The 25,267-nt window shown below is 38.2% G+C and overlaps 1 long non-coding RNA gene and 1 other non-coding gene across 3 annotated transcripts in view; both read right to left on the bottom strand.

Moving 5' to 3' along the window:
• Positions 1 to 223: 223 nt before the first annotated feature.
• The window catches only part of LOC124971998 (uncharacterized), a 50,106-nt gene continuing 25,062 nt past the window's right edge, over positions 224 to 25,267 (bottom strand). Inside the window, exons 2-6 of one of the 2 annotated variants that reach the window (XR_007106422.1) lie at positions 13,684 to 14,086; positions 6,837 to 6,994; positions 5,084 to 5,780; positions 2,815 to 2,946; positions 224 to 2,412 (exon numbers count right to left, since the gene is read on the bottom strand). This is a non-coding gene — a long non-coding RNA (uncharacterized LOC124971998). The remainder of the gene's footprint in view (positions 2,413 to 2,814; positions 2,947 to 5,083; positions 5,781 to 6,836; positions 6,995 to 13,683; positions 14,087 to 25,267) is intronic. The other variant, XR_007106423.1, reaches the window with a different exon arrangement.
• Trnap-ugg (transfer RNA proline (anticodon UGG)) lies at positions 13,314 to 13,387 on the bottom strand. The gene has a single exon. It is a non-coding gene; the product is annotated as a tRNA-Pro (tRNA).

The following is a 25,267-nucleotide window of genomic DNA, read 5'->3' as shown; positions in this document are numbered from 1 at the left end:
AAGGATGGTTTTCTGTCATGAAGGTTAATTTTTCCATGTGCTACTTACTTAATGAAAAATAATCTATAGTTCAGCAAACTTTTTTCCTAATTAGTGGCAAGTAGAGAGTTGTTTGAAGAACATCTACTTTGCATTTTTTAAATTCTGGAATATTTTAAGCAAAAAACACACACATACAAATAAGTTGATCTTTTAAGAAACTGTTTTTATCTTCAAGGTACAGTTCTCACTAATAGCACATCACGACAGATAAAAAAGCATCTCCCATCCCATTCATTTTGTAACTTCAATGCTATAGATTTCTTTTTTTCTCTTTTCTGGGAATCTTTTCCACTCACTTAGTTTTAAGGCTTTTTAATTTTAAGTTTTTGAAGCAGTTGCTCTGCATACAACGAGTACTCAGCGCATGTTTTTCAGACTAAGTTGTTGTAATACGAACTTTTTCAACTTCCGTCACAAATTTGAGATGGAGGTCTGTTTATAGTTCTGACTTAAACTGTTGTGAGAAGATGTAACTAAGAGTTCCAGAAGGAGAACAAATGATTATGGTTTATAAAGATCAGGTACACTGACAGGAGGAGAACAAATACTTGAGAAAAATTATAATTTAAAATTAGGTCAGGTTGAGAAAACAAAGTAGTGGCACCAGTTGGTTAAGATGAGGAGGGGAGGGCATAAAGTGTGTCCAAGATTCTCACTTCAAGAAATAGCCTATTTGAAACCGGTGTTTTAAATGTTTTGAATTTAACTCATTTACACCAGCACATAGAGCTTGAGCAACTTTTTAAATACCTGTGTGAACCCAGCCCTCCCTCAGTGAATGAGAAACCAGTTATAGACAACAAGACTGCTCACATTTTATTTGCATAGATTTTTTTAAGGGAACTGGGAGAAGAATCTGGAGTTTATTTTTCAGCATTTGCAAAGTGCTGGCAGAAAAGTTTACAGTGTCTGGCTTGGATTGAGCTAAAAACTTTCAAGAAAACGAAGTTTGTAGGGAGGCCTGCTTGGGCAACTGTTTTCTCATGTTTGGTGTTATGGGAATGGTCAATAAACATATCCCACCTTTTACAATAAAAAGTTGCTCCACATTCTTTCCACTAGCATTTCTCCAGATAACTGTCCTCTCCAACTAAGCTGGTATCCTCTGGCCAACCCAATAACACAAGTTCCACTTCTGGTTGGGATGCTGATTTTGTGTTCTGTACAGTATCCTCCACCCCACTCTGTTAAGGGCAGGACAAGGTTCTGCAGATCTGGGCATTCCGGTACCCAGAGCTGTTCTGTACTGGTGATAGGTGATGAAAAGCATTTGAAAAATGACCAGAGGAAAAGGAGGACATATTCCCCACCTAAAATCAGCTGGTCAGTGCCACAGCTAAGACTGTAGTGCTAACTTAGCAGACCATGCAAAAAGAACCTTACTAAAATATGTTTCCGTAGTAATTTCATTTTCTCCTGTCTTAAGTAGATGAGAGGGAACCCCAGAGGAAAAGAAGCAAAACTATTCGTCTATTGGAAGTCTGTATGGGGCAGGACGTTGAGTGGAGTACACTATGTACGCTGAAATCCTTACAGAGGACCTCAAAGAAACAGAGCCTGGGAGATACAAGTGTAGATTTCCTGCCGACTTATAACCTAGAACACAATGTAGCAAATTTGAGCAGACGCGTGGGCCAGAATTTTCTGGGATGATCAGTTGCAGTAGTGGCTTCTGAAGAGGCGGAGGGGTCCTCCAGAGTTAGCTGCAGGCCGCCCTCAGATGATGGGCACAGCTCCCAGCCCCGCGGCCCTCTCCCTCCGGCCGCGCGCGACGCTGCGCGGCTCCCACCCGGCCCCAGTCCGCAGATTGTATCTCGAGTCCTGCTAACACCTATCATTTGAAGCCATCTTCGGTCTGTCTTCCAAACATCTCGAGCATTTTTTATTCCACTCGCCGCTCCTTCTTATTGAGTTCTCCGTGTCTCTCTGCAACTTGTCATAACCTGTAATAAAATGCCCTTTCTGTCGGGAGTTAAAGTCCAGAGGGCAGCGGTTCTATTTTCAACTGACAGCGGAGAAAAGGAGCCGCAGCGGCCTCTCTTTTGTCTGCCTCGGGTTTAACTCCTGCGGGGCCGACTGGGGAGATCGTGTCCTGCGCGGGTCACCTCAATCCGCACGCTCCGAAGTCGCAGGTGCCGGGAGCCCACCACCCCAAAATCGCCCGCAGCAGAGCCGCAATCGCTGCTCCCAGGGCCCCGCCGGGATCGCTGCCAGGGGAGCTGCGGCTGTAGGAGAAAGTTCTGGGTCTCTGAAGCTGCAAACACACGTGCTGCTAAAGCGCGGTCCTCAAAATGAGAGAAGCCCGTTCGAAATTTACTTTTGGCGGCGAGTGTGCGGGCGGGGTGGGGTGGAGACTGAGCAGGGGAAGGTCTTGACCAAGAACAGAACCAGGTGGGGAAAAGGGTCACTTAGGTCAACACCCGGGAGCATTTTGCAGGGTTAGTTATTAAACTGTTTCAAACTATTTCCTTAATTAGTCAAACCCATCCTGTAATTCTTTCCATAAGCCTGAAATCACACCAGGAAGATTTATTTGCTATTTTCTGTCCAACACATTTACTACTGATGCTAATGATGCTCTCATCTCACTTAGGTGGGGAGGGAGAAACTGTTGGGTTAGGTACCCCCAGAAAGGAGCCATGAGTTGGGTGGGGTGTCCCGCAAGTCTTCTGGACCAGGTGTCCTCCTAAGCTTGACCTCTGGCTTCACATCCCCCTCCCCCGTTAATATTTAGAAGAAGGACCCCCCTACACACCTCCACTTTCTTCTTACCTGATCACCCCCACTCAGACAAGTCACTTTAGAATGCCCTAAGTTTGTAGATGGGTGACAGCGAATCTCCCATTTTTTCACGTGTTTTTCACGTGTTGTGACAGAAAGGAAGAGTCATGGTTGTGATGTTACCTGATGGAGAAGAAGAATTAGGAAGACAGGTTAGGGAGGGCAGGAGCAGGGAAAGGAGAAACACTGTCCATGCCTTCCAGCATCCTTTTATGTCCTTCAGGTTTGTTTTAGAAAGGAGGTGGGGCAGCCCCTTGTGGAGTAGCTGTCAAGATGTCTGCTCCCTGACCCTTAAGTCTCCAAATCTAAACCCAGAACTCTTCTTCCTGGTTCCCAAAATGCAAAAGGGGGCTATGAGATTGTTCTCATCCAGCTATGGAAACAGAAGCAGCCTATCCTTTCCTTACTCCCTGACCTGCCACTCTGCCTTCTCAGGAGTGGACCCAGGAGATGAATATTGTCTTTGGACAGAGTTCCTGATTCCTTCCTCCTGAGCCTTCACCCACCATTGCTCGTTTCTCTCAATTCACACACTCTGCTAATTTCTTTCTGCACTGAGAAGCTAGTGAAAACTTAATACTTTGAAAACCTAAGCCACATTCTATTCTCTAAAGGAAACCTGAAGAAATTGCCCAGATGAACTCTGCAGATGATTTCCTTCTGCGTGGTGGGAAAACACTGTCATAAACTGTGATAAGAAAGGGAAAGTAGAAAGAGGCAACTTGAGAGTAGGGCTTATTTGATATTCTTCTGCACAGAAGGATGCTGTGTTCAGGTATTTTTTAAAGGCATTTATGTCTTCTGCATCAAAAAAAAAAAAAAACTCTAGTGGGATGCTGTTGGGAAATATTTAATATCTAGGAAAACTTATGGAACAGAGGCTTTTTTATCCCCCAAAGGAAAAAAACAAGGAGGAAATTAGAAGAAATATAGACAAATAAACTTGCATTGTTCATTGCTGCCCTATTTCTCTTTTTGCTTTATTTTTCAAGGTTGATCAGTGGGTCTGAAGCAAGGTTGTTGATGTGAAAAAAAGGTGTTTGCCATCAGTTCTTTGGGTACTGCTGACTTTATGAAGGTGATTATTTCTGTTCCCTTTAATCTCTGAAAAAGGCCAGAGTCTTTTTCCCCTGTGAGTCCTACTTTCGTAGAAACCATGTTCATTTAAAAAACTGGTCAGAAATAGTCAGGACATATTTGAGGCTACTGATGATGATAGTCTCATTCTCCCCAGTTGGCTCACAGATTCTATTCAAAATGAAGCTATTTGGAGACATGTAAAAGCCAGTAAATTTCCTGGTGCACAAAAGAAAATGGTGCATTATGCCCACTGCCTATTTCCACTCAAAAGTGAATAATGCCCCAGTTACCACCAGGCCTGACTTGATTTATCTTGGTTAATAGGATTAACATGTCAGCCTCTCTCAAGAATTTCCAAATGCATATCCGGAGTGTCACTGACTCTCTGGTGTCTTTTTTCCTCTCTGATGGGCATAATGACGCACCTACAAGCAGAGGGCCTTTGTCCAGTGGGAGCAGGCAGATTATCTGTCTCCAGTGAAATAAGGCGTGTTGCAGCCACCTTTGCCAAGATTCAAAGCCAGAACCCAGTCACTATAAAATAATCGTGTCACTACCTCACCAGTACACTGTCCATGTTTCATTTATATTTTGACTGTAATTGAATGGTTGAAAAGCAAAAATGTAGACAAATTCCAGCTGTATTGAGATCTGTTTCTTCCTCCACTACCTCGGCCCATCATTAGATACTTTCCCTCTCTGCGCAGGAGGTCAGAGTGTATAAATATAAATTGCATTTTGCATTACTTCTAGATGAGTGAAGCTGTCAAAGCAATAATATGAGCTTTCAGTTCCACATTCTACCACTTCTTTCCCATTTTTTGGCCAGGAGGTCATGTGCAAATTGAACGTGACAACCCAGAAGACATGTCCAACAGACTCGTATTGTTACTCAGCTCAGCTGCCTGGCTCATAACAACATTAAACCCACATTAGTCCCCAGCCTCCGCCAGGCAGGAGCTCCTAAACACAGACCCAGGCTTCTCAGAAAGTTCACTTCAATGATAGCATTTCATCTGGAAGTAGTAGGCAGCACTGACCTAGAATATTTTTCACCCAAGATTCATGAGGATATCATATCATAAAGACCAGGGCAGTATATGAAAAGACAAAGAACAAGGAACAAGACGAGGTGTCAAAGAGTCTTCTAAAACACACACATGCTAGGTAGGGTACTTACTTCTGTGTGAAATTGTGCACATTTTCCAGAATCTAACAGTGGTTGGAAATAATTTTCATTGTTTTTCCAACAATGAAGATATCATTCAGGAAGCCACCTGAAAATATGGGTTGACCTTCTTCTCTTACTAGCACGTTCTTCATAGCATTGTTTTGGAATTCCAATTGCATAACAAAAACAAAGCTTAGCAGCTTATTATCACCATCATTGAATTGTGACCTTCATCAAACTACATTGTGGTGAAAAGATCAGAAACTTTCATCAATTTTAAGGAAGCCGAATGGCTTGGAGGAGTGGTAATTGTCCGTGTGACCATTCATGTCTTGCCCAGATTGCAGTTAACAGAGACCTGTTGTTCGCTGACAGGGTGTTTGATGGTTTCTAGGAATTGAATGGCTGTTTTCATTCCTGTTCCAAATGGACAGGTGTCTACATCAGAATTGGCAACCTGGTTGGCAGACTCAGAGTAGCCAACCAGCAAATTGTTTATGGAGAGTAAACTCGCCTCCCTCCCATGATGACTGTGCACAAGTGTGAGGGCTGGCAGTGGGGAGAGAGGAGGAATGAAGATGCTGGAGGCACAGAGATTGATACAGGTCCATGAAGCATAAAGGGACTGGAGCCCTTTGGTTCCAAATGGTGCCATATGCAACTCCGCCTCTCCTGGAGCTCATCTTGTGTTTAACCACCTTGTGTTCTAAGTGCACAAATAAAAGTCCATGAAAGTTACTTAATCCTCGTTAAGATGTTCATACCAATCTTAACAAATAAAATTAATTGAGTCAAAAGCTTTTACATTTTGTTAAATTAGCAATATTTCCATATATCTTTACTTTCTCAAAAAATGTGTCCTAATTTTCATCCCCTTGAGTGATCTGAATGAGCTTAAATAGTGAATGTGAAGAAGTGGCAACTACAGGGATCACACCTAGGAATACCTAATTCAAAGTAGGAAGTATACCTCTTGTCCTCAGTGGCTAATGTCACATTTTAACACATAACACCTAAGAGTGACCATCAGATATATAAAAGTTTTGATGTCTCCTTTCACTTTTATATATAATCTTTGCAATTCAATTATTCATGCTGATTTTTACTTCCTGGATGTCATTATGAATGAATGTATATACATATGCTTAAGAAAAAAATAACTGTTTTAAAAGGATCTGATGTCCTTTTATTGTCTAACCTTTGCTTTCATAAGGATTAAAGATGTTTTAAGTTTCGAAAAAATGATAATAATAATGACAATGAGATTTAAGCAGTCACTGCTATGAACATTGGAACAGTTTACACTTAATTTTGGACAAATTTATTTGGATGTCTCTAGTTGTTAAGAATTTTTAGGTGATGTGCATGTTTGAACATATCACAATGAATTCCACCTTTATGTTTAGCTATAATGCCCCCAATTTAAATAAATAAATACATTTTTTAAATAGTCAAAAAGGGTAAAGAATGTTTAGTCTTCCAAAGTTTTAAATTTTCAAGTTTCCAGTCACAGGAAATCTTATCTTTTCTTTGTCTTTCTTGTCTCATCTTAATAAAATAATTTGTGCACACCTGACACTTTTTAGTTTACTTTTACTCCACTCCATTGCTCCATTACCAGAAATTGTAACAATGAAGATCAGAGGCTTTAGAGCCAAACTAACTGTTACACCTCTGCATGATGCATTTAGACCTTGGAGAGATAATTTAACTCTAGACCTCAGTTTCTTCATCTGTGGGATGGAATATTAATAGACCTTACTTTAAAGACTTGTTTGAGGATTCTTGAAATAGCATACTCTCCATGTTCCAGGAACTGGTTACCTTCTCAATCAGAGTTAAGAACCATTAATGCTGCTGCTGCTGCTGATGACAATGATGATGATGGTGTAACTTCTGTGTTACTGTCTTCATCTTCATCTGTTAAACAGAAAAACAATACCCAATGGGTTGTAGAAAATGTTGAAGTTAGGAAAAGTGTATAAAGCATTTGGCATAGTAGCTGAACCAGGAAAGCCTTCAGTAAATGGGAAGTGGGTTTGTAGAAAGTAGTATGGTATTCACTTTGGGAAGGAAATTTATTCTTCAAAGTGTCCCATGTGGTAGTTCTTCATGTTTGGATCTAGAGGTTTAGTTGATAGAGGATAGCATGATTGAAGCCAAAGTTGAAAATGATGCCCAGTTAGCTTCCTTAGTACTGAGATCACAACTCATTCCTCACCTGATCATGAATTCATACCACTGTGTGTTGGTGAGAAATCTTAAGAAAAGCGAGTGGGGGTGAGTAGATCAAATTCACCACTACCCTTGAAGAAAATACATGAAATAGAATTCAATATTTGCATTACACTGGTTAAAAGATGTGCCATGGAATCCTAAGAAGATACTTGGAAGTGTACTGTATTAGAAGTAGGGAGTTGGAGTATATCATTTATTCCTGACATTAATTTTCTTCTAGAAATAGGATCAAAACTTTCTGGAGTCTGCATTTAAGGGTATACCGTGGCACAATTTAAAGATTCATCCTGAAGGATTCCTGAAACCAGGAATCTCCCACCTGCAGAGAGATCTATGCAGCTATGAAAGCTTACTCTGCCTGGGAAGGGACCAACCGTCAAGTTTCCCTGGGAACTTTATATTGAGCCAATAAGTCAATTTTACTGAGGTCTTTAGGGGTTATCCATATAATCTAAATAAAATTTTAAGTTGAGAATTGAGTGGTAAATTGCCTTGTGTATCAGAATTCATGGTTATAATCTTCTATAGTTTAGATAAGTGCACTTCAAAGGCCTGTATGCTAAAGACTTGCTTACTAATCTGTGGTGCTATAAGAAGGTGGTGGAACCTTTAAGAAGTGGAACCTAATGGAAGGAAATTATGTCACTGGGGACACATCCTTGAAGACTGTATTAGGATCCCAGTCCCCTTCCTGCCCCCCTCCTTCCTGGTTATCATGAGGTATATAGGACTCCTCCACAACACTCTCACCATGATATGCTGCCTCTTCACAGCCCCTAAGTAACAGGGCAAAGTGACCGTGAACTGAAATCTCTGAAACCATGAGCCAAAATAAATCTTTCCTCTTTTTAAGTTGATTTTCTTGGGTATTCATTTTAGCAGCAAAAAGCTAACTAATATATAAACTCCATCTTGGGAAAGAAAAAAAGACCTTGGGTAACACACTACGATTCTTGCCCTGGCTGATTCTTTGATTCTGTATTTTAAAAATCAAACATTTGGGCTGGGGATATAACTCAGTTGGTAGAGTGCCTGCCTCACATGCACAAGGCCCTGGGTTCAATCTCCAGCACCAAAAAAAAAAAAAAAAAAAAAAAAAAATCAAACATTCATTAACTGATTAAATAGAAAAACAAGTTGATCAGATAGCTCCCTATTGCTTCAAATTTAGTGCATGTGTGTTTCAACTGAATCAACACTGCCCAGTAATACTTAAAATCTCTAAAGTCTTCCATTCTGCTAGAAAGCCAAAAGAAATTGAGTTTGCTCCATTCTTTCTAAACCTAACTATCTCATTCTGTAAGAGTAAATTGAATTATGTGAAAATTAAAATCTAGGCAAAGAGAAGAAACTGCTCTACCCAGTCACCATTGAAGAGCCACACAGCCAAGTGCTTGGCATTTGCCTGTCATCTGCTTTTCTGACCATAGGGAGCAACCCAAATGACAGGCACACAGATGGATGCCTTGTATGATTAATGGTGTCTACCAGCCCTGGTGGTGAGGATGCGGAAGTGGTGACAGATATGGGCTAGACCCTTTTTGGCTTAGTGTTCCTTCCAAGGTTTGAAGTGGAAAAGAATCAGAGAAAAATCCAGTCCCATTCTTTGCTAGAAAATCTGAACTTATCCTTTTTTCTTTTTTGAGACTTCCTTGCCAAGACCAAACCTTTAACAGGAAGCCATACAAGCCTCCTAAGTGGCCCATCAAAATTACATTTGCTCTCTCTCCCTCCCTCCTCCTCTTCCTTTCTTTCTTTGTTCTTTCCTCTCTCCCTTTCTTTGTAATTTTATGGGTCCTTAAGTTCTTTTTTCCCCTTCTACCAACATTGTCTCTCCTTGATGACCTCAGAATACAAACTGGACCACCAGAATGAGCACTCTGCAGAGTCTCTGAGGACAGCAAATTAAAATACATGATGCTGAGAAGGGCAGAGCAGGCAGCAGGGAGACCTGTAAGAAACCCAACTCTTTGAGTATGTCTGGCCTCTTCCTAACCAAGGGAGTCATTCTCGAGCATGGTGCTCTTAGTGTGTCAAGGACATGGGAGACCAAGATTTCATCATTAAAAATGGGTCAAACATGAGATCATAGCCTCAGGATCATATCCAAAGTTGACCTTTCTTTCTTTTTTGACTTCTTGTTTTGTTTTGGTGCTGGGAATGGAACCCAATGTCTCACAACAACTGAACAAGTGTTCCACTATTGAGCTACAACCCCACACTGATGGCTTCTAAATTTTTAATCAATTTTGCTATGTAATATAGATATTTAAATGTGTTTTTAAGTTAATTTGTTTCTAATAGGTAGTAGAAACATGTGAAACAGAAAGAAGTAAAAAAACATTCTTCTCATACTAACTCCTAGGAGCCCTTCCCACCTAAGTTCACCCTTTTTAGAAAATTTGTTAGGGCTAGGGATACAGCTTAGTGGTAGAACATATATTTAGCATGTGCAAAGTATAAGAGTTCAATCCTCACTACAGTAATAAATAATTTTAAAATTAATTCATATTTTCTGAGCAGTTTTAGGTTGATAGAAAATTTGAGTGGAAATTACAAGGTTCCCATCTAGTTCCTCACTAGTTTTTCCTACTATGAACATTTTACACTACCCATGATATACTTGTTACAATATTGATACATTATTATTAATGAAAGTGTATAGTTCACATTAACATTTTGACTATGGTATAATGATATATATCCACCACTACACATAGACAGTTCTTCTACCTTGCTAAAAATTCTCTGTGCTCTCCCATTTATTTATTCTTGTCTCCTTCAAAACAATGGAAAATATTGTCTTTTTGCTGTCCCCATAGTTCTGCCTTTTTGAAAATGTCATCACTGGAATACAGTAAGTAGTATTTTTAGAGTAACTTCTTTCACTTAGCAGTATGTGTTTAAAACTCTTTTTATTTGTGAATAATACTGTATTGTCTCAACATACTATGATTTGTTTATCAATTCACCCACTGAAGAATGTCTTGATTACTTCCAAGTTTGGGAAGTTCAGAATAAAATTACTAAAAACATTCACATACAGGTTTTTTGTGGACATAAGTTTTCACCTCATTCAACCAGAGAGCATAATTGCTGGATCATACAGCTAGAGTATGTTTAGTTTTATTTTTGAAACTGCCAAACTGTCTTCCTACCCCTTTTTTGTGGTTTTAATGAACGTATTAGCACAATAGGTACTTAACAAAGTTGGAGACCCAAGCCTGCCAATGGCTCCTGGTGAACAACAAGATAATAGCAACATCCATCTGGAAAACCACGAGGTCACTTAAGAGGTTTAGACCTGATCAGGCTGCAGGGGTTCTTTCCTAGCCTTGCAGTTGACTTGCTTTGTGACCTCTGGCAAATTATTCAACCTCTCTATGCTTTAGTTTCCTTAACTACAATTAAGTTTGGTAATATCCAGACATGAGAGTTCCAAGAATTAACTGATGTATCCCACGCACATCTTGACAGAACTCTTGGTACAAGTAAGTCCTTGACAAATGTTAGCCATTTTTATATCTTATTGCACAAACTAGCATCTTTTTCCACAATTCCTAAATTCTTTAGGAATGAATTGGTATTACAGTGCATTCAGAAGCACTAAAGACAATAATAATTTTATACACTATGAAATCTGTTGAGAAAAAAAATGCCTATCAGCTAAAATAAGAGTAAAGGAGAACTAGGAAAGAAACCTTACAAAATAGAATTGCTTCCTTCTCTGAGGTCTTGGTCCATGAAATAAAGTTCCTCCCTCTACTTTCAACCCTGGCCCTGGGTTCTTATTAATGCCTTGCTGGCTCACAATCCTCTGGAGTAAGTCCTGAATTATGAAATACCCTCTCTCTGGTGGCCTGCCAAAGCCTGCTCCGCAAGCACCCAGGCTAACTGGCATCCTCACATGTGAGCAGACTCCTCACCCGAGGGCCTGACTAATGCTTATGTTTTGTCCTTTTCTCAGACAACTCCACAGGCAGGTGGGAGGAGGGTCATATTGAGCAATTCATGTATTAATATTTTTTAAATTTCCTTGGGCAGTTCTTACAAGATGACATAATGATATGTGCTAACAATGAAAAAGAAATGCACTGTAGCTAAACCTTCTTTGTTTTGGGTTTATTTTGGAAATGAATAAACAACAACAAAATTCTCTCCTGTGAATTCTTAATTAATGATCTATGGCTCCCCACAACAACAACATACCAGTGGGGATGGAAACACTTGAGTATTTCTAACAGCTGATTTGCCTTCGTGATATCAGATAACGAGTTTTCCTGTTTTAACTACATGTGCAGGGTTTAAGTGTCATGAGGTCAGAGCATATGGAATTTTTGTTAAACTAAGAGTAAACAATGAAACCCAATAAGTTATGCAGGGCAGATGGCTTCAAGGCAGGCACTCACTAATATGAGTTGTACCCACATTAATAAAGCATGACACTAAAGGCATATTTAGATCAAAATATTTCTAAATAACTGGAAATCTAAGATATGCAGGTTGGGGATGTAACTCAGTGGTAGAATGTTTGCCTAGCATTTGTAAGATCCTGGTCTGATGCCTAGCACCACCAAAATATTTAAAAATTTTAAAAATAGCTGGGTACTGTAGTGCATGTCTGTATTCCCAGCAATTTGGGAGACTGAGGCAGAAGGTTTGCAAGTTTGAGCAAACTAGTGAGACTCTATCTTAAATAAAAAATAAAAAGAACTTGGGATATAGTTCAGTCATAAAGTATCCCTGGGTTTGATCCCCAGCACCAAAATAATAATAATAATAATAATAGTAATAGTAATAATAATAATAATTTTAAAATATTGCTGCAGAGATTGGAATCCTGCCTGGAAATTACAGACAAGTTAGGTTTGAAATTTTGAACCAGAGGGAATGTGTTTCTGCTGTATTCTCCCAAATGGATGGCTAAAGCCAAGTTTTAGGCAGAGGGCAGGGGATCAGAGTGAGCAGTCTGTCTTATGTATCCCCTTCACAATATCCACAGTAGTTCCTGATATAGCTTAGTAGAGAGTTATGTGGGAAAATAATAGGAAGAACAAAAAAGACAAGGAAAGAATGGATCCAAATATCTTCCACTCTAAATTTGCTTTGCATGCTCTGGGGCCCAGGGAAGTCTCTCTGCTTTTTTATAACTTTTTGTGCTATACTGTCCAGCCTCGTGAATGTAATGATTAAAAGCACAGAATCCAAAATCAGATATTTAATTTGGAGTTCTGGCTCTATAACTCTGAGAAGTTCTTTCCTAAACTTCAGTTTCTTAAGTTTAAAATAGAAATAATGATAAAAACATATCTCCTTGACCTACTATAAAGTTTACATAAAATAATAGTGCTTAGCACAGTCCCTGATACACAGTGGCTTCTCAGTCTAGTTCTTTATTGCATTATTCTTGTCATCATTGCTATTCTGAGTGGACTACTCCCATAATGGAATATTTTTCTATCTGAAATGGGAAAGGGTTAATAGTAGGGTTCAGGCATAGACACTGGAGGTGGGTATTTCAGCATCCTTTGATGACACCAGCTGTGCTGGGTCAGCCATTTAATTCAGTTCTGAGGAACTTCTCTGCAGGAGACTCAGTGGTGAGTTCTGGGGATTGTGTAAGAATAGAGGGGAGCACGATGTTACCCCTGCCTGACAAGCACCTTCCCTGCACAGGAAGATTCCACAAACATAGCTGTCCAGTTAGAATTGCTATCACAGAAAGTGCCTTCAAATTAAATATCCCCTCAAAATAAAAATTGGCCTTTTTAATCTGAATGAACACATATATTATTTGAACCTTTGACCTCTTCAATACATAGTAGTTTAATAATTTCAGTTTAAAAATTTTAAAAATATTATCTGAAAGCTACTTTAAAATATGTCTAAGTGGAAGTGTTTTTGTCCTACATACACCTTGAAGAAGACTACTCCAAATATGTAAGCCTCAAGGATGAGACATGACTGAATATTGTTTGTCCCTCTCTTTTTTTTTTTTTTTTTGGGGTGCTGGGGTTCGAACCCAGGGCCTTGTGCTTCCAAGGCAAGCACTCTACCGACTGAGCTATCTCCCCAGCTGTTTGTCCCTCTCCATCCAAAATATTTGTGAACCACCACATAGACATGATTGACATGACTATTTAATAACCTGGCATATCCTCTTCAACATTTTTCTTTCTTTCATTTCTTCCTGCCTTCCTTCCTTCCTCTTTCCTTCCTTCCTTCCTTCCTTCCTTCCTTCCTTCCTTCCTTCCTTCCTTCCTTTCTTCCTTCCTTCCTTCCTTCCTTCCCTCCTTCCTTCCTTTCTTTCTTTTTTGTTAATAAAAAGGTGTTGAAGGTTTAGGGATATAACCCAGAGGTAGAATACTTACCTAGCATATGTGAGGACCTGGAATTGATGCACAGCACCACAAAACAAATTAAAAAGCATTAAGGTAAAAAATTGGGGGATAGTCTGTGACTACAGTGACTTCCCCAACCAAGCTTCAGAATATATTCCTACATTTACAAAAGAGAATCCATATCTTCAATGTCTTTATTATAGAGGCTCAGCAGAGAGGCTCAATTAAAATAGACAAATCTATAGTTAAATGTTCTAAATCAGAAAGTTGAATGAATTCAACAAGATTTAGACAGATTTGAGAGATGGGTGTGGGCCCAAAGTGCTTTCTTTGGACAGTCAGGCACAGCTATGCCCAGTTCTGCAGAGTCCTTTTCCAGCAAATTTTCTTTTTTCCTTCTTGAAGCCAAATGTCCTGTGGTCTGCTTTCAACCCTGGAAATATAGTGAAGGATGAGTGGGAGCATCAAAGCTTTTATTTCCAAGTACAATATGAGCCATACAATTATCTTTCTGCACCAATGGGATATGTACAGAGGGAAAATAACCCCAACCTTTAATTTCCTCTCATTGTTAACAGTGACTGTTCCCCTTGGTGGGAAATCCAAAACTGCCTGATTTTTATGATTTTTATGGATTTAACTACAAAAGAAAACAGAAAGAAAGAAAGAAAGAAAGAAAGAAAGAAAGAAAGAAAGAAAGAAAGAAAGAAAGGAGAAAGCTAGTTTAATTTGACAACTAGTATTAAAGGAATTAAGTACCTGAAAAGGTATTTTCAGTGGTATCTCTAAGTTAATATTCAATGCTGAGAAAAGGACCCTTAAAGAGAAATCTCTGTGCACCTATGGTAAGACTTTTTGCCAATTTACAAACACAGTAGCCTCCATGGCACCCAGCTAACCTTCCTGGAATGACTATGTCATTAATTCAGATCCCTGATTAGGAAAGAGGAGATAGGGATGCCCATATTTCATATATTCTTTTTTTTGTTGTTTGTGTGTTTTGTTTTTTGGGTTTTTTTTTTTTTTTTGCTGGTGGAAAATAATGAACAATTATTTGTTTTAAAGAAACATTTTAAATACACAAAGCGTTACTTTTTAAAAATTATTTATTAATTTTTTATTTTTTACAGACTGCATTTTGACTCATTGTACACAAGTGGGGTACATGATTTTGTCTCTATGGTTGTACACGATGTAGAGTCATACCATTCGTGTAATCAAAATGTACCTTGTACATGCTAGACAAGTACTAAACCACTGAGCTATACCTCCAGCCCACCCAAAGTGCAAACTATTCCCATTAGTTTTATTTTTAAAGGAAAAAAAAATGAATATTCCAAGTCATGGTGACCTTGCAAGAGGGATTTCTACCTAGATCAATGCCTCCAGCACTAGTGGACTTCTTTCAGCTCCTCCTCTACGAGATCCTAATTTCCCTGGTCCATTTACAAGCATCCTTTTTGTGTGAGTTTCAATATCATCTCTCCCCCTCAACTAAGATGAGTGCTCCCTATCTGTGCTCTCAGGTTCCTCTAGGATGATTCCTGGTACAATTGATTTTCATCTGCCTGACCCTGCAATGTGAGTTTAAGACCAGGTTTGCCTTTGTCATTGCATCTGGTGCCTAGCCCGAGACATATATATGGTAGGTGCTTAGTAATATTTGATGAAAATAGAAGAGAAGGCAGAGAGGAAAGGAGAGAAGAAGGCAGAATACAGAAAGTGAAGAGAAAAGGAGGGGAAGAGAGAAGGTAGTGAGTAAGGGCAGAAAGAGAGATCACTGTGGAGCCACGGCTTATTTGTCTCAACCCTGCTCATGGCCTCACCTTTCTTCTTCTTTCCTCCTTCCCCATTTTTCTCCTCTTCACAGAAACTTCAAAATTAAAATGAAATTAAAACCATCCCTACTTCAGTATATACTTTCAATTTGATCTGCCTTTCTTTAAATTTTGGTTTGTTGTTTGGTGTGTACGTGCAGGTGTGTGTTGTGTGTGTGTGATTCTTCACCCTCACTCCACAAATTCAAATATATTTCAAACCCCAATTTACTCAACAAACATGAAATACCAGGTCTCTCTCATACATATCTCAATAAATAAATGGCAAAATGTTTTATTAAAGTACAATTTTTTATTTGTTTTGAAAATCTTACAAAAGTTTTTTGTAAGTCATCAAATAAGTTAACCTAAACACTGACATTGTAAAACTAACAAAAATAAGACACTAGAAATGAGATTATTTGGGTGTAAAACAAGAGGAGGCACATTTGGGGAAAATCTAAGGAAAATGTGATCTCTGGATTATTATTATTTTATTTTTGTTTAATTAACAACTAATGCTTGATTTAATAAAATGAATATATATTCTGCTTACTTTTTTAAAAAGAGTTTTATTCCCCTCCCCACGGAATGTAGAAATCAGAGCAAAGACATGCCAAAGCTCTTTTAGGGCTTTTGTTATTAGATAAAAACTATCCTAAGTAGGGGTGGAGCATGACAGCATGACCACTAGGCATGTACAAAGTCCTGGGTTTGATCCCCAGCAGCAACAACAACAACACACACACACACACACACACATACACACACAAAAATAAAATCCTAAGGTATGTAATACTGTAAAAGGGTAATATTGCACCGTATATAAGGAAGAACTAGATTAAAAATCTTTCAAAGGAAATTTTTATTGTATTAAATGAATTTCCCATTTTGGTACAGAGAAATCAAAAAGATAAAAAAGTAAGAGAAAGCTTAATACAATATAGCATTATGGGGAGATATAAGGTCATTTAGATTATTATATTCATCATTCACTTCCTCACCTTAAGAAATTTAGTGCAGGGATGGCTGAGTTCCAGAGTAGGAAAAAAAGTGAGTCCCATCTAGATTTGTTCATAATGGGAGATTTCAAAAGTTAGAATTACTAACTCTAGGCTGCAAAATAAGAGAGATTTACTTAGACATTAAAGATAGGTACTAGGCAGTAAAACTGATAGATCCTTATTCCATTGTCCCATAAGAGGCTGGGCCACTCAGAGAAGTTAATGCTAAGGAAATTTAAAGCAAGTTATAGGAAATACTTCTTCACCTGCTAGAATTCATGCTGAGGAATTTGCTGCCACAGGCAGTCATAAAATCAATCACTGAGTTGGATTTTTCCAAGGGGCAGGATAATGTATGACCCACTCTTCTGACTAGTTGGGGAGGAGAGAGGCAATCAATTCGAATGCGTCTAGGAGATCACAATTGATTACAAGTGGGGTCAGCAAAAGGATGTCCCCCACACTTGATCAGGATAATTAAAAAGTGTTTGGCGGTGCTCACAGGTCCAAGAAGGACAGTGAAAATAGGCTATGAAGATAAAATGACTTGATCCAATGTAACAAATTTTCATTTGATAGGAACAAAATATTAAACAACACAAAAAGTCAATACAAGGAACAAACATATGATGCACCTTAAATACTTTTATAGGGAGAAATTCTCCTTTTCAATATGAATACAACACAATGTTTTTTGTTTTTATTCTAATTCTCTGATCAGTATTCTTGGAGTATGTCTGACAATTCTGAAAACAGTTAACATGCATGGCAGCTTTTCTCCTAAAGGAGAGTAGAGTTAGTTGAAAAGGTGTGAGTACATTGCAAACATTAATAAAGCAGTGTTAAGTTTGAGGTTGTCATGTTGAATGTCAGTAATAAAGTCCTTTGATACAGTCATCACAGTTTAAATTATTTTAAGCTATTATCTCCCCCCACCTCTTTAATTTTTCTTTCTTTCTTGAAAATGTGATGTAGTTTCCAAGACCACTTTATGCTACTTCAGATACATCAAAAGCAATATTACATCTTTGGCACTCTAATTTATGAACTTCTGAAACAGAGACCAAAAAAATAAAAAATAAAAAAGGGGGCAAGTCAGACACAGTTACAGCCTGCATTTTTATTTGGGGACAGAAGAATGTCACATGATTTACTAAAAACAGAAGTTTTACTTTAAAAACTTATAGGACAAAATTAAATCCCAAGTAAGTCATGATAAAACCTTGTCTTTGAATTAAAAAAAAAAACTACATCTTACTAAAAAGGTAAAGAAAATGCACTGTTGTCACCTCTGAAGAAAAAGAAATATTACTAACTTTAAGAGACATTAACCTAATTTCATTATCCATGTTAAGAGAAAGTAAAAGTAAACATATAAATTGTCTGAATGCTCCTTTGTGGCTAATCACCAAAACTTGCAACAGTCATTGTAACTTTGGAGCTTAACAACGTCTTTATTTTAAAATGCAAGTTTTATTTAAACATTACCCTGTCCTTCCCCTAAAAAATAAATAAGTTGATGCCTTAAGTCTAATGTCAAGGGGTCTTCTAGAGTTGACGCTGAGAGCTCTGTAAGGCTTTGCACAATCAACTCATACCTGCTACAAACTGAGGTGGACATGCAACTTCTGGAGCCAGTCCTAGCTCTGCCCCTCATCAGCTGGGTTTCCCTGATGAACTCATCTCACTTCTTGTAAAGGAAGTTGTGAGTGTATTGCAAATATCAATATAGCAGTGTTAATTTTTGAGGTTGTCTCATTGAGTATCAGTAATAAAGTCCTTTGGTAAAGTTGTCACGATTTAAATTCAGACATTTTAAAGCTATTTTCTTATTGCCTATACGGTGTGATGGGTTCAAGTTTAAATCAACATAAAATAAGTTTAAAAACAACAACACTGTGCCTGGAGCATCATTAGTGCTCAGTCATTGCTTTTTTTTTTTTTTTACCTTCAGTCTCCAGAAAACCTTGGTGTTAGTGAGTACACTTGTGCCCCAGAAGGAGATCACTTCTGCTTTCACGGATTTGAGGGCAGGATTGGGGAAAGTTTTCATTGTTACACTTTCTCCTTATTCTGGCCCCTACCCTTTCTTCAGTCTCTTTCTTACAGGATTTCTCTCTGACCTCTGCACTCCACTAAGTCAGCTAACCATGCTCCCCGAAGCAGAATTTTCATCTCCTCTTCCTTAGACCTCAAATAATTGCCTCTTCCCTTCTCCCACCAAACCCTGACTTAGCTAAACTCACACTGATGGGTTGGTCCTTGGCTTAGATGTGACCATCTCTTAGAAGAACTAACAAAGTCTGAGTTAGGTGCTCCTTGTACGGAGCCCCACTGTACTTTCATCACCCTCTTTTATTGTTGACCTGCCTGTATCCACCAGTAGACTGCAAGCTATGTATGGCAAAAATTTGGTCTTGCTCTTTCAAAGAGCTCAATTCCTGATTCACTCACTTTTCAATGTCATGAATAGATTAAAAAACAACCACCACCACCAAAATCACCAAGAAAGGCTGCTCCTGCTCAAAACAGGCCTTTTGTTTTCATTCACACTTACTCTACAAAACCACCTCCTAATCAGGGTCCGCCCAACTGAAAGTGATGTTTTCCTATTATATTTAAAGCCAGTGTTACAGAAGAACTTGTTTTTGGAATTGTGGGAAAGCAACTAGTTAATCTTTCATGAAGCTAATACTGGGAAAAGCTATAATATGTTATAAATTGGGGAAAGTTGAAAACAAAAAAAAAGGGGGGGGAAATAATTTCCTTGGGCTTATTTAGCCTACAATGGAAGATTCAGATGAATTATGTGGTTTTTCTTTTTACATAAGTCTAAATTTAATTGTTCAAATTGTAGAATTTACACATATCTAGGAATATGCAAAATGGTCTTAATCTTACAATCATGTCAGTACACATAGCATGTACTTGGTTTGGTGGTGGATGGTCAGAATGGGGGTAAAAAGTAATTGGGAAGCCAGCATAGTGAGTTAAACAGCAGATTGAGGCAATTTGCCCTCCCATTTTACTCAAGCTCAAAAGATACAGTTCGTAGAGGCAGAAACATGTTATGATCCATATGAATGATTCGCCTCTTCATTTCTCTTTGGAAATGCAGGTTGAATTGGCGTTTGGAGATATCTGATGACAACAATAACAATAACTGGCATATTTAAGCAAGAGCAAGATTCAGAGCCCCTGCTAAGGGCTGTCCAGGCATTATTTCATTAAATCATTACAAGAACCCTATGAGGTGTGGAATTATTTAACAAGACAGAAGAGTAATACTTGAGGCTAAGTGATTAAGAAATTTGCTCAGGGTCACACAACTAACAATCAGCAGAGCTAGGCTTCAAGCCCTTGGTCATTCGATTCCAGAGTTTTTCCTGTTAGCTTCTAGCTAACACTGCTGCCCTCATCCAAACTCAGATAATGAGATGTAGTGAGAAAAACCCGAGGTCTAGATCTGAAGCTTGGCATTAATTACTGCTCATATCAGCTTGAGCAGGTCACCCCCATCTCTCCAGTTCTCTATTTCATCATCTATGCTATGAGAATAATAATATTATTCTATGCCCTTCCTGTCTTCCAAAGCTCCCGTGATAATCAAGTGAGATAGTTGACATGTAAGAAGTTAGGAAACAGGAATGTGCTACACAAATATCAGCTGATAAAGTTTATTTAAAAACAGTACCTTTGTGAAATTATATGAATTTGGTTGTTATTTAGGGAGCATTTTATGTGTGACAGTTGAAAATTAGTTCTATCCAAGCCAGATAACATACATAGTTTTAAATGACATTTTGCCCACATAAACAAATGGGTGTGGTTGGAGGAGGAAGTGACTGTTCCTTAACCATGCATTCCAGGCTTGAGGAAATAATAATTGACACCTACAGAAAAATAAGACATGAAGATAAGGCTTTCATTCTGAACATACTTGTGCTTATAACCATCACTGCTTGCAGATTAGGCAAAGATGAGTAATAAGGATTTCCTGGGAATTAAAAAGTGGCTTTCTTGAAAGGTGTGGTGAGGCATGCCTCTAATCCCAGTAGTTTTGGAGGTTGAAGCAAGAAGATCACGAGTTCAAAGTCAGCCTTAGCAACTTAATAAGACCCTGTCTCAAAATAAAACAAGGGAAAAAAAGGGTAGGGATGTGACTCAGTGGTTAAGTGCCCCTGAGTTCAATCCCCAGTATAAAAAAAAAATTAATACATAAAAAATAAAAGACTGGTTTTCTCTGAAGAGTAGGCCAGAATCTTCATATTTACTTATTTAGAGAGGACTGATCACTTACGAGATTATAAAATTTTGTTTTAGCTGGATGCACACCTGTAATCCCAGTGGCTCTGGAGGCTGAGGCAGGAGGATCACAAGTTCAAAGCCAGTCTCAGGAACAGTGAGGCACTAAGCAAATCAGAGAGATCCTGTCTCTAAATAAGATACAAAATAGGGCTTGGGATGTGACTCAGTGGTTGAGTACCCCTGAGTTCAATCCCCAGTACCCACAAAAATAAATAAATAGGTAAATAAAATAAAATTTTGTTTTATAGCCTACATATCTCCTCCTAAACTACTTTTCTATTAAGAATAAAATATGCAAAAGATATTATCTACTTCTATTACATGTGCAAGTCTCCGGGGAAATGTAATATTAAACAGAAGGTAACTTGAACAAATTAGAACTATCAGATTTTTCTACCTGTCCTTGCTTTTAGTAAAATATAACATTGTTGACTAAAATACTTTCTTTTTTCTCCTGCATTTATTTTGTTCCTGAGCATATAGTTGAATACTAGAATATATACATGAAATAGAATACATCCATTACCCCTCAGAATAATGCCTTAATTTTCTTTGAAGAAACATTCTCTTTTTTGATACTCGGTCTTTAAGAATTAAATGGGGCTAATTCTATTCATTGCCTGCAGTAGTTTGCAGGTGACATAAGTCTGGCCTCAAAATGACAAATGGTTTTTTCAGGTTTAGGCATGTCACCCAAACAAGAACTGTGGAAGATCATCCTGGCCTGTTGGTGCATTATAGGGAAAGAAACTAAACAAGTAAGATATGTGTTATGGTTTGGATGTGAGATTTCCCTCAAAAGTTCACATGTGAGACAATGCAGGAACGTTCAGAGAAGAAATGATTGGGTTGTAAGAGTCTTAACCCAATCAGTGAATTAATCCCTGGTGGGATTAATTAAAGTGGTAGGGTGTAGCTGGAGGAGATTGGAATTGGGGTGTGGCTTTGGGTTATATAATTTTTATTTGGAGACTGGAGTCTCTCTCTTTCTGCTTCCTGATGATGTAAGCTGCTTCCCTCTGCCAAGCTTTTCCCTCATGATGTTCTTCCTCACCTTGAGCCCTGAGGAATGGAGCCGACCTTCTATGAACTAAGATCTCTGAAACTGTGAGCCTTCAAATAAATCTTTCTTCCTCTATAATTGTGCTGGTCAACAGCGTTAAACAGTAAAACAATAGTTTCCTAATGGCTTCATTTGAACACTTATCTCTTCCTCTGGTTCTTTCCATTATGTTAGCTAATACATCCTCTTTTTAATTTTTTTTTATTTTTTTTATTCATTATACACAAATGGGGTGCAATTTTCATTTCTCTGGTTGTACATGAAGTAGAGTCACACTGTTTGTGTAATCATACATGTACATAGGATAATGATATTTGTCTCATTCTATTATCTTTCCTTCCCTCCACCCCCACCCCACCCCTCATTTCCCTTGACACAATCCATCCTTCCTCCATTCTTCCCTTACCGCCTCCCCCCATTATGTATCATCATCCACTTATCATAGAAATCATTTGACATTTGTTGTTTTGGGATTGACTTATTTCACTTAGCATGATATTCTCCAACTCCATTCATTTAACTGCAAATGCCATAATTTTATTCTTCTTTATGACTCAATAATATTCCATTATACCAATCTCTAGTGAGCTTCTGTGAAGTTTAAACTGAAGTCAAGTTTAGTAATCCAAGGAGATTTGGTTGTTGTGCAAAGTTTCTATGTATTACATATGTTATCTGTCAGAGCTACTGCAGCTTTTGGAGAATAGGAAATAGAAAACCTAAAGAGCTGAATTTACTCCTTTTCGTTTTCCTTCTCTGTTCATTATCCAAGAAATGTTAAGTACTAGTAACAGCAAATATACATAGAGTGACTGTAATCTTATAGCTACTCTTCTAATCCCACATTTTTGGTAAAAATTATTAATACCAGGTAAGGACATCAATAGGACAGAATTTTTGTAGTGTTTCAGAAGATATCCCAACACAGGAGATAAAAGTTGAGCCTCAATATAATGCCTTCCAGATGTCAACATGTATTGTTATCAACATAAGAATCTACAAAAATCTGGGTACTGTGACTCATACCTTTAATCCCAGCAATTCAGGAAGATTGCAAGTTCTAGGCCAGTCTCAGCAATATAGCAATACTCTCAGCAACTTAGCAAGACCCTGTCTTAAAATATAAAATAAAAAGAGCTTGGGATGAATCCCCAATTTAAAAAAAAAAAAATCTAAAAACAAGTATCTTAGATTAGGACTAAAATTATGCTCCTTATCCTGCCACTAAAAACCTGTTGAAGCTTGAAGAAAGCCATAAATTATTCCTTTCCCATAGAAAATCTGCAATCCCAGGAAAGAGGGAAGAACAAATGATTGGTTTGTGCTCTAACATTGTTGTTCAAAATCAAGTTTGAATTTTAATTCCAATGTCATCCCTTAACTGACTTTGTGAGCATGGGTATTTCATAACATTGCCCTGTGTGTCCATCAAATTGTCAGTGAACAATAAATCTGCTTATTTTACCTAAATTATGTATGGAGCAAATGAGAAAATAGTTTGGAAAAGTATTGAGAAGTTCAAGTTTGTAGGTATATGCAAGATATTGTTATTAGTAGTAGTAGTAGAAGTGTCAAAAATTCACATTTGTCTGATTAAGAGAGAAGACTTCCCTCTTCATTATATCAGAGGAAATCACATGACCTGAAAATCACAGTGAGGTCATAATTCCCAATTTATGCTTAATGCTTTATGCCACACATTCTATAGCTATGCAACATTTTTGTGTCATCAATTCCCATATAGGAAAGAGCAAAGGAAATAATAACTGGCATCAAAAAAGCTGTGTTCTAGACCTAACTCTGCCACTAGCTTACTTTATGACCTAGAACACCAATTTCCTTTAGCCCTCAGTTTTCTTATCTGCAAAATGAAGGGATTAAATTATGTAATGTGGTGGCCATCCCTGGCACTCAGCTATACCTAGCTCTCCTCTCCCTTCTAGGCACACAGAAGACTATATATTCAAATCACACATATTTATTCTTGACCAGGTAACTAATTCCAGACAAAAGGATATAAACAGAAAAGACATGTATCACTTCTGGATATTTCTTTGCCCAAGGGAGATTCTCAGTGTTCTTTTTCACAGCTGGAACCACAGAGGACACTGCTAATATAAGATGGTCCATATTTTTACTAATAATGGAGGGAGTTACTACAGTGGATGAAAGTAGAAGAATATGGCAGTGAGGAAGGTAAATTTATAGAAGGAAAGAAAGAAAGAAGTGCAGTTTGACTCATGCAGCTTCAAATATGGTTAAGGTCCCTGTTGAAGCAGCTCAGTAATGAACAAGAAAATCACTTCTTCATTTGACCATTTCTCTAGAAAACTCTCCAGTGTTTTGGCTGAATCATTTCTACAATGGCCCAAGTAGCTCAAACCTTAGAAGTGCAGCTGAGAGACACATAGAGATACATAGTTTCTTTCAAGGCAAAAGGAGTCTGAAATGGCATCTTAAGAGAGAGCAATCAATAAGCAGAGGCACAGATGGAAAGACCAGTGGATCATGAACATTCAGCAACTTCTCAGGAGAACAGCCCTAATGAGTGTCATTGTTTACATGTTACACTTATTACCCCTCACCATTCTTTTCATGGGGAAGATGGGAAGTCTAAGAACATTCTAATCATCTTCTTGTCTCTAGATTTGCAGAAAATCCCACCATCCTGCACATGATTAAAGGAGAGGTGCGTGTGAGCAGGAGAGAGGTCTAACTGTGGTATGCATGAAAGCTCATCATAAAAAAGGAGCTAATATGGAGATTCTTCACAAAACTTGGAATGGAACCACCATTTGACCCAGCTATCCCACTCTTTGGTTTATGCCTAAAGGACTTTTTAAAATCAGCATACTACAGTGACGTGGCCATATCAATGTTTATTGCGGCTTAATTCACAATAGTTGAACTATGGAACCAACCTAGGTGCCCTTCAACAGATGAATAGATAAAGAAAATGTGGTACATATACACAATGGAATATTACTCAGTCTTAAAGAAGGATGAAATTATGGCATTTGCCAGTAAATGGATGGAGTTGGAGAATATCATGCTAGGCAAAATAAGCCAATCCCAAAAACCAAAGGCCAAATGCTTTCTCTGATATGTGGATGCTAATTCAAAATAGTGGCAGGTTGGGGGTGGGGGTGCCAGTAGGGAAGAACAAAGTTACTTTAGATTACATAGAGGAGAGTGATGGGAGGGGTGGGGACACGGGGATAGGAAGGATAATAGAATGAAACATATTATTACCTTATGTATGTATATGACTGCATGAATGATGTGATTCTACAACATATACGATCAGAAAAAGGAGAAATTTTACCCCATTTATGTATGATATATCAAAGTATATAACATGCACTCTGCTGTCACGTATAACTAAAACAAAAAAAGTTTTTAAAAAACGAGTTAACAACTGT

The sequence above is a fragment of the Sciurus carolinensis genome, chromosome 2 (assembly GCF_902686445.1).
Source record: "Sciurus carolinensis chromosome 2, mSciCar1.2, whole genome shotgun sequence".
NCBI lineage: Eukaryota > Metazoa > Chordata > Mammalia > Rodentia > Sciuridae > Sciurus > Sciurus carolinensis.
This window is presented reverse-complemented; position numbering and strand designations above follow the sequence as displayed.